The following is a 14,064-nucleotide window of genomic DNA, read 5'->3' on the forward strand; positions in this document are numbered from 1 at the left end:
TTTATTAAATTATTATTTTTGTACATATACCAATGCTCCCCTCCTCCCGTACATACCCTCCCTCCCCAGAGTTTTGTGTCCATTGGTTGTACCTATATGCATGTATACAAGTCCTTCGGTTGATCTCTTATCTCCCCCAGATCTCCCCAACCACCCCGCTGTCATTTGACAGTCTGCCTGTTGCTTTACTGTCTCTATATCTATCTTTTGGTTCTTCAGTTTATAATGTTCTTTATCATCCATAAATAAGTGAGGTCATGTGGTGTCTCTCTTTCATTGACTGGCTTGTTTCACTCAGCATGATGTTCTCCAATTCCATCCAAGTTGCTGCAAACGATGAGAATTTTTTCTTTTTTATGGCTGCATAGTATTCCATTGTGTAAATGTACCATAGTTTTTGGATCCAATCATCTAAGCCAGAGGTTCCCAAACTTGTTTGTGCCGTAGACCCCTTGCCATGTTTTTCGGTTTTGGGTAGACCCCCTACTTACCTGATATTGATTTTTTTGTAAATTTCTAACTGTAGTGAAGTTTAGTGTTAAAATTTAATAAAAAATAATGTACCTACTTTTCTCCGGCATTCTCAAACAAAATAACACTGATTCACTATAATTTGTATGATAAACTACCAGTTTATATTTTTTTAAATATTTTCTCAGCACTTTCCTATTCAAGATTCAGGAAATGAATGAACGTATTTTTCTCACATTCATATTTATAGAGTGACGAATTGAACAAGTCGGTGCAAGTTCGCGAAGCTTTGAGACAAAAATTGGCAAGAATGTTTACTGCGCGTATGCTTGTAACAAGATGATACTGGTATATCATTATGTGCAGGTTTTTATCCTACAACTTACACAATTTTATAAACATATATAATAAATTTTTTACTTCATAGGTACTTTTATAAATAATTTATATGTTTTTATATTATAAGATAATATGATGTAAGTAAATAGGTACTATCAGTGTATGTTGAGATCCACTATCGTGGACCCCCATTTTCATTTCATGGACCCCCAAATTTTTTTTTCGCTGACGTAGACCCCTTGCAGGTTGTCATAGACCCCTGGGGGTCGATATAGATCACTTTGGGAATCACTGATCTAAGCGGTGATTATTTGCTCTTCTCCAGCTGAATGGTCAGGGAGGCAGCCAGGCGGCCTCGGAGGCGGCCACTTCCTCTCCTCGCCCCCGAGTGGGGGCTGGAGTCGTGCTGGGTGGGTGGCCGCTCTGCGGGTTTCCTCTTTCACTGCTTGCGGGTGGACTGTCCCGTCTCACCTTTCCCCCAGGAGTTCCCTTATCCCTGGGGGGAAGGAAGGGCCTTGGAACTGAGATTAGGCCCAAGGGAGCCCACCGCTTACATTGCCAAGCTTGTCCGTGAGGGTTCCAGAGTTGATGAGAGTGTGAGCTCCAGGGGCAGGCGCATCCCAGTTTGAACCCCAGTTCTGCCCTTCCCATCTGGATGTCTCTGGCCAGTCACCTCCCCGCTCTGTGCCTCGGTCTCCTCGTCTGTAAAGGCGGTAATGTCTGCCTCTCAGCGTTGTAGGGGAGATTTGAGGTGAGCTAAAAGATAAGTTCGGACAATGCGGATGGAGGCACTTTCAGTAATTCCCGACGCGCAGCAGAGATGTGACGTGTGCATACAGAAGCCCCCCACCCCCACGGTTTCCCTTTTCGCAGTTTGTTTCCCGCAGTTGGTGTGGCCCAAACATATTAAATGGAAAATTCCAGAAATGAACCCTTCATAAGTTTTAGATGGTATGCCATTCTGAGCAGCATGATGAAATCTTAAGCCAGGGGTCTTCAAACTACGGCCCTCGGGCCACATGCGGCCCGCAGAGGAGTCTGATCCGGCCCGCCAGGTTTTTTGGGCAGTGAGCGCAGCCGAGGTGTTACAGTAGGGATTAGTAGTTCATATAGTCCGGCCCTCCAGCTCTCTGAGGGACCGTGATCTGGCCCCCACTTTAAAAAGTTTGAGGACCCCTGTCTTAAGCCATCCTGCTCTGACCAACTGGGACGTGAGTCACCCCTGTCCAGCGTGTCCGTGTTGTAGACACTCCCCGCCCGTTAGTCTCTCAGTAGTTGTCTTGGTTATCAGATCCACACACAGAGAGACCCCATTCGCAGTAAGAAACTCATTCATTTTTATTTTTATTTAATTTTTTTTTTATTGATTTCAGAAGGGAAGGGAGAGGAAGAGAGAGAGAAACATCAAAGATGAGAGAGAACCACAGATGGGCTGCCTCCTGCACGCCCCCAACTGGGGATCAAGCCCACAACCCGGGCATGTGCCCTTGACTGGACTGATTCATTTTTAAATTAAACTTTATCATACGTATATGTGTTAGGAGAAGACATCATGTCCACTGTTCAGGCATCCGCTGGGGGTCTGGGAATGGATGCCCCGTCCGCGGGTGGGAAACTACCGTAGGTGTTTCTCTTTTTGTGCCTCCCCATGACCCGCAGGGTCAGGACTCTGCTGGAGGTTGCAGATTGGGTGTCGGCGATAAAACCAGGCCATGTTGCTCAGCGGCTGAGAACTCATTAAGGCTCAGCAGACCTTCTGGCTCTTCTTTTTGGGGCCCCGAAGTGCCAAGGTCAGACCTAATTACCTGCACGTGCCCGCCCCTGGGCTGGGTCCTGAGCGGTCTGGGTTTGGATCTGGCTCTGCCACTAGCTGTGTGTCCTCAGGTAAGTGAGTTCAAAGTTCCGAGCTTCCATCGCCACGTCTGTGTGTGGAACTATAGGTCATATGACCATGCCGAGGAGGCAGCCGGTGAGAGCGAACGAGGTCATGGATGTAGAAGGCAGCACAGGGTGTTCGGCGCCCGCTAACTCTGTGCTGTAAGGATAAGCCCTTTCCTGCCTTCAGGGGACTGACAGAGAGGTGGGGGAGGGAGACACAAAAGCACATGTCCCGGACCTCTGCCCCCTTCACTCCAGCCCGCCTGCCTTCCTCTGCCCAGGACCCTGATGATGACCTTAGCCCCGCCCACATAATCCCAGGTAATCTCCCCATCTCCAAGTCCTGTCTCACTCACACCTGCTCATGCACAAGATTCAACCTGTGCCAAGTAACATGTTCCCAGGTTCCGGGGATGAGGATGTAGACATCGTTGGGAGGTCATGATTCAGCCTACCACATTCCCCCACTTCACAGGTGAGGAAACTGAGGCCCCAGAAGTCATATCCTTGGGCAAAGTCCCCCTCCGAGGAAAAGGACAGACTTGTCCTGGGCTCTAGACCGCTGGAAAGGAGGTGCCTTCTGCCCCTCTCCCTGGCACCCACGCCCCAGTGCTTTAGGAGACAGACAGGCTTGGACGGCTGTGGCCGAGCATTTGTGCCTACGGTTGGAGCCGGCATGGGGACAGATAAGCACGTCTATTCCCCTGGGACTGGGACAGCTAACAGGGTCCCAGGCCGCTTCGGGCTGAATCATCAACACCGCATAATGAGGCCTCTCCTGGGTCCGGGGGAGCGGAGCCCTGTTTGTAAGGAAGCTCCTGATGTACCTGTTGCTGGGACACGTGGCCTGGGCCCTCGTGCATTGGGCCGAGGCCCTGAAATCCAGGGGACCACAGCCGTTGAAACTGGGCGCCAGATGGCCGCTGTTTAAGGGCAGGTTTCTCACAGCCGCTGACTCCTTTGGGGCTCCACCTGGCCCCAAGGACTCTGCCATCTGGTCCCCAGGGCTTCAGCACCAGAGGCCTATCCCAGCTAACGGCATGCGCTCTGCCGTCCTCCTGGTCCTGGGCATGGAAGCTAACAGGGAATTGGAGGTGGGAGGGAGAGGATGGCAGGTTCTTCACCGACTCTGGTCTTTAAAATTGAGTATCCAGCCCAGCTGTGGCGGCTCAGTGGTTGAGCGTCAATCTATGAACCAGGAGATCACGTTTCAATTCCCGGTCAGGGCACATGCCTATGTTGTGGGCTCGATGGAATGATGGAATTCTCGGAAACTGAACCTCATAGACAAATTGGGGGTACTAATTGGCCCCTGGCTCATGGAGTTGTTATAATCGTTTTTAAAAAGTGGCCAAGCAACCCTAGCCATGTGCTCAGTGGTTAGAGCAACAGCCCGAGGACTGACGGGTTGCAGGGTTGATTCTGGTGAAGGACACGTATCTCATTTGCAGGCTCGATCCCCAGCCTAGGTCAGGGTATATATGGGAGGCAACCAATGGATGATGTTTCTGTCTGTTTCTACTCCTCCCTCCCACTCTCTCTGAAAAATCAATGAGAAAAATATCCTCAAGCTAGGATTTAACAGCAACAACAAAAAAGTGGGCAAGCAAATTTTCAACTCGTGTTTATTTTGTGGTAACTAGTGATGGCCCTAGCTGGTTTGGCTCAATGGATAAAGCGTTGGCCTGCAGACCAAAGGGTCCTGAGTTCGATTCCGATGAAGGGCACGTACCTCGGTTGCAGGCTCCTCCCTGGCCCAGACCCTGGTCAGGGCTCATGCAGGAGGCAACCAATCGATGTCTTTCCCTCTTTCCCTCTCTCTAGAAATCAATAAAAAAAATACCCTCTGGTGAAGATGGAAACAAAACACATACACAAAAATAAAAAACACAGTGATGTATTTAAAAAATTATAACGAATACATACCCAGCTTAAAAAGTAGAAAAATTAGTTCCAGCCATCTCCCTTCCTCTCTTTGCTCCTAAGAAACCACGGAGTTTTTGTGGTTTCCAGTCCCTCATGTTCCTTCAGTCTGCTTTTTGTAGTTTTTACATTTCCTTCCTTGCTGAGCTGTTATTAAAAAACAGAGCAGGCATAAGCATGTATAACATCTTCCCTTCCGCACCCAACTTCCTAGTTCCTCCTTCTGCCCTCTCCTCTTGGTTATCAAGCAAAGGCACTGCTGCTTGGGAAACCAGCACATTAAGCTGGTCGGCACTGCAGTAAACTTGCCAGGCTCTGCCAGCGTGGCTCAGTTGGTTGAGAGGCATCTCATACAGCAGGAGGACCCTGGTTTGATCCCTGGCCAGGGCATCAATCTCCCATGGGGGTGTGCAGGAGGCAGGCGGTCAATGATTCTCTCTCAATGTTTCTCTCCCTCTCCCTTCCTCTCTCTCTGAAGTCTATAAAAACATTTATTTATAAATTAGTAGACTTTGAGTGAGCAGAGAGGGATGTTACTGAAAGGCACAGGTACCAACAGGCTTAGACTTCCTAGAAAGTATGGAATAAGCCCAAGCTTCCTGCTCAAACAAACTTGGGTTTGAGTATCAGCACTGCCCACCAGCCTAAGCCACTAATTCTCTGCATTCACTCCAAAAATATTTCATTGTCTACTGCTGTGACCAGCACTGCACAGGTGTGGTGAATGAAATGGCCGGGGTTCCTGCTTTCATGTTGTTGGGTAGATCACATTAAATAAATAAGCATACATACCACTTCAAACTGTGAAGAGCACTAGGCAAGAAAGTAAAACAATTCATGGAGGACTCATTGAAGGGAATGGGAAGGGCTTTCTCTGTGGGAACATTTGAGTTGACACGTGTGCTTCCTTGCCACCAGACTTTGGTTAGAATAAATTCAGATTTCTCATCCATAGCATGGAACTGGAAATGACCCCTTTGCCCTTGGTAATAGGCCCTGACTCAGTGCCTGGCTCATCACAGCCGCTCAGTAATGTCATGTCCCTCCCTCTCCCTCCACCTTGGACTTGCGTTGCCGGAGGAGCTGGGTTAATGAGCAGTTGGTGAGTGATGGAGAATCTTGCTGCTGGCAAGTGGGTTGTGAAGCCCTCTCAGAGGGTCTCACTGGCCTCTTTGACGGCTTTTGATGGCTGACCCTAAGGGAGATTGTTTATTGTCTTCTGCCAACAGGAAGCCTTCATAGTTTCTGGAGAAGGGGAGACTGGGGGAGAGGAGGGTAGTAATAGAAAGGCTGTGCTATACAATCAAATCCCAGCAAATTATTTCCCCTCTCTACACCTCCTCTGAACTAATCCATGTCATACCTCTCCAGTGGAACAGTAACTTTTAATGTGTAAATTGCTCAGCACATCATGGGCACCAACAAGCATGGGCCACTCCCCCTGTTCCCATCAGAAGGGGAGACTGGGAGAAAGGTGCAAAGGTGTGGGGTACAGCTAGGCGGGGGATGAAGAAAAGGGTCAAAGGGCCAATTCACACCGTCTGGGTCCAGGTCCTTGCTCTGTTCTTTCCTACCTGGGCAGCCCGGGCAGGTCCCTGGCAGCTGTAGGACAGCTAAGAATAGATCTGCCCCGCCGCGCCCGTGAAACCCTGCAGACAGGTCCCCTCGCGGGCTCCTGACCTTAGGTCCAGGGGAACCGATGCGGTCACTTTCTGCTGGACACGTGGGCTTGGGGTGGGGGGGCCATGTTCAAAGAGGAGGGCGAATGAAGATGGGCCCAAGGAATGGAAGAGGCAGCTTTGCCACTTACAATCTGCGGCCCCGGGACCTGTGCTGGGTACCAGCGCGGGGGTCTCCCGGAGGCCCTGGCCCGCAGCTGGCCGCCCGCAGCCGCAGCCCGCAGCCCGCAGCCCCAGCGGCGGGGACGGGACTGTGACCTCACCGGCGGGCGCCGTCCCGCGGGGCCATGAGATCATGAGATGCCGGCGCTCGCCGCGGAGTCGATTTGTTGGGAGCGCGGGGACAGCCGGCCGCCCGCCACGGTGATCTCATCCGGGCCCGGGGGAGGGGGAGGCAGGCAGCCCGGCCCGCCCGCGCCGCCCGCGGGGAGATGAATGGCCCCCGCCTATCGGTGACGTCACCTGCATTGTCCGTTGCCAGGTAACGGGCGGCCGCCTGCCTCTGGCCCCGCCCCCGCCTGCCCCGCCCCCCACCTGCTGTACTGTCAACCGCTATCCTTCCAGGCTGGCTCTCCTCTTTCCTTTTTTTTTTTTTTTTTTTTTTTTTTTTTTTAATATGGAGGTATACATTGCATATTGTACAGTGTTCTAATTATAGGTATATGAGATCGATGAATATTTACCAATGCATGTCCATATGTTCCAAGATAAAAAAGTGCCCTCCGATGAAATGTAATGCGAGCCACATAGGCAGTTTAAAATGTCCGAGTAGCCACCTTAAGCAAGTAACGGGGAACAGGTGGCATTGATTTTAAGAATATGTCTTATTTATCCCAGTATGTCCAACGTATCATCATTTCAACATGTAATCAAGATGAAGCATTTTAATGAGATATCTCACCTTTTTGCTATTATTTTTCTAAGACTTTGAAATTCCCCGTGTATTTTGTGCTTTCGGTGCATCTCGACTGGGATTCAGCCACATTTCGAGTGTTCAGTAGCCGTGTGATGAATGCCTATTGGATCGGGCAGTGCAGATATAGATCATTCTAATGTCTAGACGATCAGCACCATTCTGGCCAGTACCTCTGCCAAGGGTGCCCATTATTCTGAATTCGCTCACGTCTCTTCTCTCCCCCCACACACACCTGTATTTTGCCTTTCCTTCTCCCCACATCTCACTTAATCTCCTAGTCTCCCTTTATCTGCCACAGTGCTCAAAGCACGAGGTGGGAAGTCAGCCTGGACTTAAATCCTGGACTTAAAACCACCTGCCTCGCCTCTTTGAGCCTCTTATTCTCACCTGTAACCTGGAGCTCATAACATGTCCATCTCCTATGGCTGTTGGAGTGGGGGAGGGGGGACAGCAGGCAGGTCTTACACGGAGAACTTTCATCAGCAAACTGTGGGCCCACCCTAGTTCTCTCCCTGCGTCTCCCACACCCCATGCCTCTCTCCCATGCTTCTGCTGAGCTTTCTCATCTGAAACACGGGAATGGCCACCACGACCCCACCAGGGGAGCGTTTGATACGCAGTCCCTGGCCCTAGACAGTGACCATAAAGGGGTGGCTTTCCTCTTTCCTCTCCTCCTGGTCCCCCTCTTTGCCAGGTTTCTCACTCCTGGGTGCCCTTTTTCTTCTGGCTTTTTCCTCCGTCATCTCTCTCCTCTCTTCTGCCTACATTTCCTTCTTCCCTTTCTTGTGTCTCTCTCTTTCTCTCCCTGCCTGAATTCCTCTAGCCTCCTATTTCCAGACCTCTCCACACTTCCTCCCACCGCTCCTGGCCACACTGCTGTGAGGTCGGCTATCCAGCTCCCCACCCCCAGCCTTCCTTCCCAACGTGGAGCCCCAGCTTGGCCCGCTGGCCCCTCAGAGGCCGGGCGCAGCACCAGTGAGCCGCTGCCCAGCTGTTTTGCTCTGAAGGGCTCTGTCAGCTGCAGCCTCCAATCATAACAGACCAGCAGGCCGCCTTCCCTGGAAAACAAGGCTTTGTTTTCAGCCCCTTGCTCCAGCCCGCCATTTCGGAGCTGGAAGTGAGGCCGTGTGTGTGTGTGTGTGTGTGTGTGTGTGTGTGTGTGTGTGTGTGTCATGGCGGTGGGAGAAAAACAAATGAGGAAAGCGCACCCAGGGGGGCTGGACGGCAGTCCCTGCGCTTTCAGCCTAGGCCTTTGCAATGGCACCTCCCTTTGTTTTCCTACTTTGGGTCAAGGAAACTTTGCGGCCTCCTTTTCTTGGGGGAACTGCCTCACCCTCTCCCTGTGATTCTGATGAGGCTGCCAGTCACGGTGCTCCGCCCATCCCTGTGGCTATGTCACCAGGCCCGACCAATCATAGGCCTCCAAGGCTGCGTTTAGCCTCTTTGATTGGATTACAGGGGTGGAGGCTTGACTCCTGTAGGGCCATCTGAGCCTTGTCTTGCCATTTAGTTTGGTTAAAGGGCCTAAGGAGAAACAAGGCCCTTTAACCAAACTTGTTAGGTTGGAGTCCAAGCCATAAGGGTGTTGGCCTGAGACTTTTGCCAGTGGCCATCTTTCCTGCCACATGGAGGTGGAGCCAGCACTTTCTAGACATGTCACCTGGGACAGGTTGCCTGTCGTCTGTGTGCCTCGGTTTCCTCATCTGTAAAATGGGAGCAATGATACCACTTCCTCAAAGTGTGGAGCACCGAGTGGTGCCCAGCACATAGTAAGTTAGCATCATCATTATCATGATTGTGACCGGGAGGGAGCCTGCCCTTGGCAGGAGCGAATGAAGCTTAGACAGGAAAAGGAGCAGAGGCAGCCTGAGCTGAAAGATGGGGGCATGGAGGAGAGACAGAGAGACTAAAATGGCATCTGGATGCAGGCAAAGCTATATAAATATTTGTTGTTAATCTTAATGCGGAAATAAGATTCCGTCCCCGTCTTTCCATTCTTTATCCATTCACATGGCTCACCACGATTTGATGATGTCTCCCCTCCCTGGCTCCTCACCCCATACTGCCAATCATCTTTCCCATGTAGGTGCGTCCTCGAACATTCTCCCTCTCTGTTCATCTTGTCTATTTCTCAGCATCGCTCTCTGGTTCTTTTACCACCCGCTTCGAGTCAGCCCTCTGTTATTTCCCTGTTTCCCATTTCACTTTTTGTCCCGCCCCCCAAGCTAGCAGTAAGGAAGTCAGAGCAGGATCTGCCTTCTGCCTTGACTGCTCCCGCCCCCTTCACCAGAGCCCCGCATATAGAGAGAACTCTGGGTACCCCAGCCCCGTTCCCCCTTCACGGGTGGCTGGGAGGCCGGACAGCCCCTAATCTGATGGCTTTCCTTGTTCTCTGACACCCCGGAGAGCCACACATTCCATCTGGTGGTCATCAGAGATAACATTCTTAAGAAACCTAGAATTATCAAACTGCTTAATTAGAGAGAGACGGTTTCCCTGGGGTATGCCCAGTTTCCCCCCCCAACCCCCCCGTGGTTTATCTCCTTCTCCAAGGGGCCTGCCCACCCCCGCCCCCCCGCAGCTAATTGCTACCTTTAGCATGATGCTGCGCACACAGTCACTCCCTTTACTTCCTGTGACATTGGTGCTGGCGATAAGGAGACATTCCCTCTTGGATGTTCCAACTCTCCCTCTTCATCAGCAAACTCTAGGAGGCTGATGCCAGTAAGTGAAATATGGTGGCAACCATACTTTGGCAAAAACTGCTGTTTGAATTTTAAACCTGCTAAGCCAGTTTTCCTGTGCTTGGGACCATAATCTTTGGAGATTGACCACTGAGTTCTGCTTCTGTAAGATAGAGCCAGCAGGATGTCCAGCAGGATGTGACTGGGGACGACCCTGCGGGCTGACCCCAGTTTTTAGAATATAGTCTTTAGGATTTAGAATTTAGAACAAAGGAAAATTCCTGTTGTTTGAACTGTTGCAGAGTTCCTGAGCAGTCGGACGGTGCAGGGGGAGAGTTTGGAGAGACTTGCTTTGTTCATCGGGCGATGGGCTTGGGGAGGATGAATTCAAATTCTAAGCAAGGTTACAGGCAGAACTTCCTTTTTTTTTTTTTAATTAAAGAGCCAGCCCTATGTGCACTTAGTGGTTATCTCAATGCTGGCCTTGAAAACAATACCGTTCTATCCAATTGAAAAAGTGCACCTGGCGTGGTATTAAGATTGTGGGCATATTTGGTCTCTGGCCTACAAGGTCAGACAGCTAGGTTTATCTTCATCATTCTTCAAACGGGCTAAAGCAACATTTTATCTAGGAAGAACAGCAGAAAATTCCAAACAACAGTTTGTTGCAAAATAGGGGTTTTCCTTCTCAGAACCTTTAAAAAGAACTACCTGCCCCTGAAGCAGTGCAGTTGTTGTGAAGTCCGCCTGCGTATGGTGCTCTTACGGCTGTCCTGGCCAGATATTTCAATAAATCTTTGCCTGCTTTTTTTAAATAAATCATCAGCCTCTGGTGGTCTTATTTTGAACCCAGGGTTCGACCCCTCAACATTAAGGAGGGAAGGATCTTCAGCTTCAGAAGTCTTCAGTTACTAAATGAGCACCTACTATGTGTTAGATGCCAGGGATACAACTAGGAGCCAGGTTATATTTACCCTTATGGGGCTCATGGTCCACTGGAAAAGACAGGTAGGAAATAAATTTTTAAATATTTTGAAAAGCACTCTAAAGGAGTGATTTAAGGGTGTATTAAGAGAACCTAATTTAATTAAAGAGTTGGGAAAGGTGTCTCATAGCTGAGACCCAAAAGAGGAACAGGTGTTAACTCGGTAAAGATCAGGGGACCAGTGTGCCATCTGCAGAGGAAGAGCTGGGTCTGTATAGAGAAGTCACTGACAGAAGAGCCAGGATGCTGGTACCTGAGCCTGCTCTGAAATTCTGGGGATGTATTGGAGTCCCCATCATCAGTAATGGAAGGAGCAGAGGGAATGAAGGAGAGAGGGAGGGAGGGACAGATAGATGGACGCATGAATGGATGGAAGGCAGAGAAGTAGGAAGAAAGGAGAGTTCTTTGGAGGTTCAAGGAGTGATGAAAGCAAGTTAAGGTTGAATGTTGGGAGAGACTGGGCTATTGGTCCAGAATGAGAAGGAACATGCAGTAGCCGAGAGCAGAGGGAGGCCTGGGGCAGCTGTGGTTGGTGGTGCAGGAAAGCAGAGCCCACAGCTTGGGTATTCTGCAGAGCCTGGAGTTGCTGTCAGGGTGTGGGCAGCCCTAGACGTCACTTTGCTCCAACATTGATCGCACCTTTGGCGTGTCAAACATGATGCCCCCTGCCCCCCACACACATCTCTGCTCCGTGGTCACCACCACCCTCCCACAGGCTCCAGAAGGAAACCAGCATTCCCCTCCAGGGGATGTTTCCGGGCTGGTGGGAGTCCAGAGGGGGAAAGAAGGCCCCCAAGGAAATGACCTCACCATGGGGAGAGAGCTGAACAGTCACAGAGGTCCGACTGGGGGATGAGTGGACCACTGGATGCCTTAGCAGAAGTGGACCCATTTCAAGGAGTCCCCTTCCGAGTGTGACCAGTGCCCAGCCCATCAAGACAGGCTGTAACAGGATGGCTAAAAAGTCTCTGTTCACATCCTGCACACCACCCAGTAGTTGGATACACAGCATGTTTTTATAACTTTTTCTCCCCCCTCTCATATCACATGCTCAGTACAAAAAAAAAAAAAAAAAAAAAAAAGACAAAAACACAAGGAAAATGAGTGTTTCTGCATACCTTATTTTTTCTACTTAGACCTATATGAGCATTCCCCTGAGCCAATAAATATTTGTGGTCAGGATGATTTCTTTTTTATTTTGAAATACTTTTAGACTCGAAAGTTGTAAAAATATATATATATATATTGATAGTAGAGTTTATATCCTTCATCCAGCTTCCCCTAACATTAACGTGCAATAGATCCGTGTTACCGTTAGCAACACCAGGAAATTTACATGGATACCGTTACTATTAACTAAACTACAGACCTGACTCAGATTTCACCAATGGTCTCACTCGTTTTCCTAACTCTGGGATCGAATCCAAGCTCCCACGTTGCGTTTATTCTGTCATGTCTCCTTAATCCTCTTCTTCCTTGACAGCTCCTTGGTCTTTTCTTTGTCTTTTGTGACCTTGACCCTTTTTTGAAGAGGCTGGACAGTTACCCTGTAGAATGTCCCTTGATTTGGATTTGTCTCTTGTTTCCTCATGATTCTGTTGAGGTTATGAATTTGTTTTGTGTGTGTGTGTGTGTGTTTATCAGAAGTGATGCTGATTCCTTCCCAGTGCATCCTATCAGGGGGTTTCTGTTGTCCGTTTGATTTATGACTGGGGGTGTTAACCTTGCTCACTTGGTGAATGTGCTATGGGCTGGATTTCTTCACTGTGAAGGGCCTGTTTTTTAGGATAATCCTTGAGTGGCTGTTGGCTTTGCATCCTAGTTCTCTACTATAATCAGTCCCTCATTTGGAGTGTAACTGGTTTTGGTTTGTACTGTTACAAAGAATGCTACACTGGCCATTCCTATTGGCACATCTTAGCACACATCTGTAATTGTTCTTAGGATAAATTCCTAGAAGTAGAATTGTTAGAGCAAAGATTATTGACATTTTTGTAAAGGCGAGGCATGCCTGGGGCAGGGCTATTTGTTTGTGTCTGTGTTTGTTCCTCCGTTTGTTTCAATCCATTTTATTGAGGTATAATTTAAATACAGGGAAGTGCACAGATTTGAAGCTATATTTCAGTGAGTTCTGACAAATATATACATCCGTGAAACTGCCAACCCAGTCACAAGATAAAAGATTTCTGTCACTCCCCCAAGTTCCCTGATGCCCCTTGCAGTCAGTCCTCTCCCTATACACACCCCAGGCAGCTTCTGACCTGATTTCTATTACTGCAGGTTAGTGTTACCTACTCTAGGATGGTCGATAAATCGGAATTATACAGTACGCCCTCTTTTATAACTGTCTCCTTTGATTCAAACTAATGTCATCAATGTTGCATGTATCAGCCATTTGTTCATGTTTCTTGCTGAGTAGTACCCTATTGTATAAATGCACCCCAATCTGTTTATCTGCTCTCGCACTGATGGACATTTGGGCTGTCTCCAGGTTGGGGATATGATGAATAAAGCTACTATGATCATTAGCATATCAATGGACATACGTGTTCATTTCCCTCGGGTGCACACCTAGGAGCGGAATTGCTGGGTCATTCGTAGATGTAAGTTTAACTTTATTAGACAGGACAGGGCAGGGTTATTTTCAGTTCCATTTTGGAGCACAGGCCGCCCTATGCTCGGGGGCCTTGTCCAAGAGCAAAGAGCGGGCGGGAAACAGAATTGTTGAGCACCGCTCTGCGCCCGGCACAGTGCTGCATGCGTTCCGGGTGTGTCCCCTTTAATCCTCAGAGCAGCCTTAGAAGGTGGGAGTGGGACTCCCATTCTGCAGATGTGAAAACAGAGGCTCACAAACATTCAGCAGGGCAAGATTCAAACCTGGTCCTGCTGAAACTGGCCTGGCTCAGTGGATAGAGTGTCGGCCTGCGGACTGAAAGGTCGCAGGTTTGATTCCGGTCAAGGCCATGTACCTTAGTTGCGGGCACATCCCCAGTAGGAGGTGTGCAAGAGGCAGCTGATCCATGTTTCTCTCTCATCGATGTGTCTAACTCTCTACCCCTCTCTGTAAAAACTCAATAAAATATATTATTAAAAAAAAAAAAAAAAACTGGCCCTGTCTGAGTCCCCGAGTCTATGTTCTTACCCCTGGTGACAGCAGCTGATGAGCCGGGAAGGAGAGCACATATCTTA

At 49.3% G+C, this 14,064-nt stretch overlaps 1 protein-coding gene across 1 annotated transcript in view; it reads left to right on the forward strand.

Annotated features, from left to right (window-relative positions):
* Positions 1–14,064, forward strand: part of RNFT2 (ring finger protein, transmembrane 2) — a 51,832-nt gene that overhangs the window by 25,664 nt on the left and 12,104 nt on the right. The window lies entirely within an intron of this gene.

Source organism: Pipistrellus hanaki (assembly GCF_964339955.1).
Source record: "Pipistrellus hanaki genome assembly, chromosome: 19".
Lineage (NCBI taxonomy): Eukaryota > Metazoa > Chordata > Mammalia > Chiroptera > Vespertilionidae > Pipistrellus > Pipistrellus hanaki.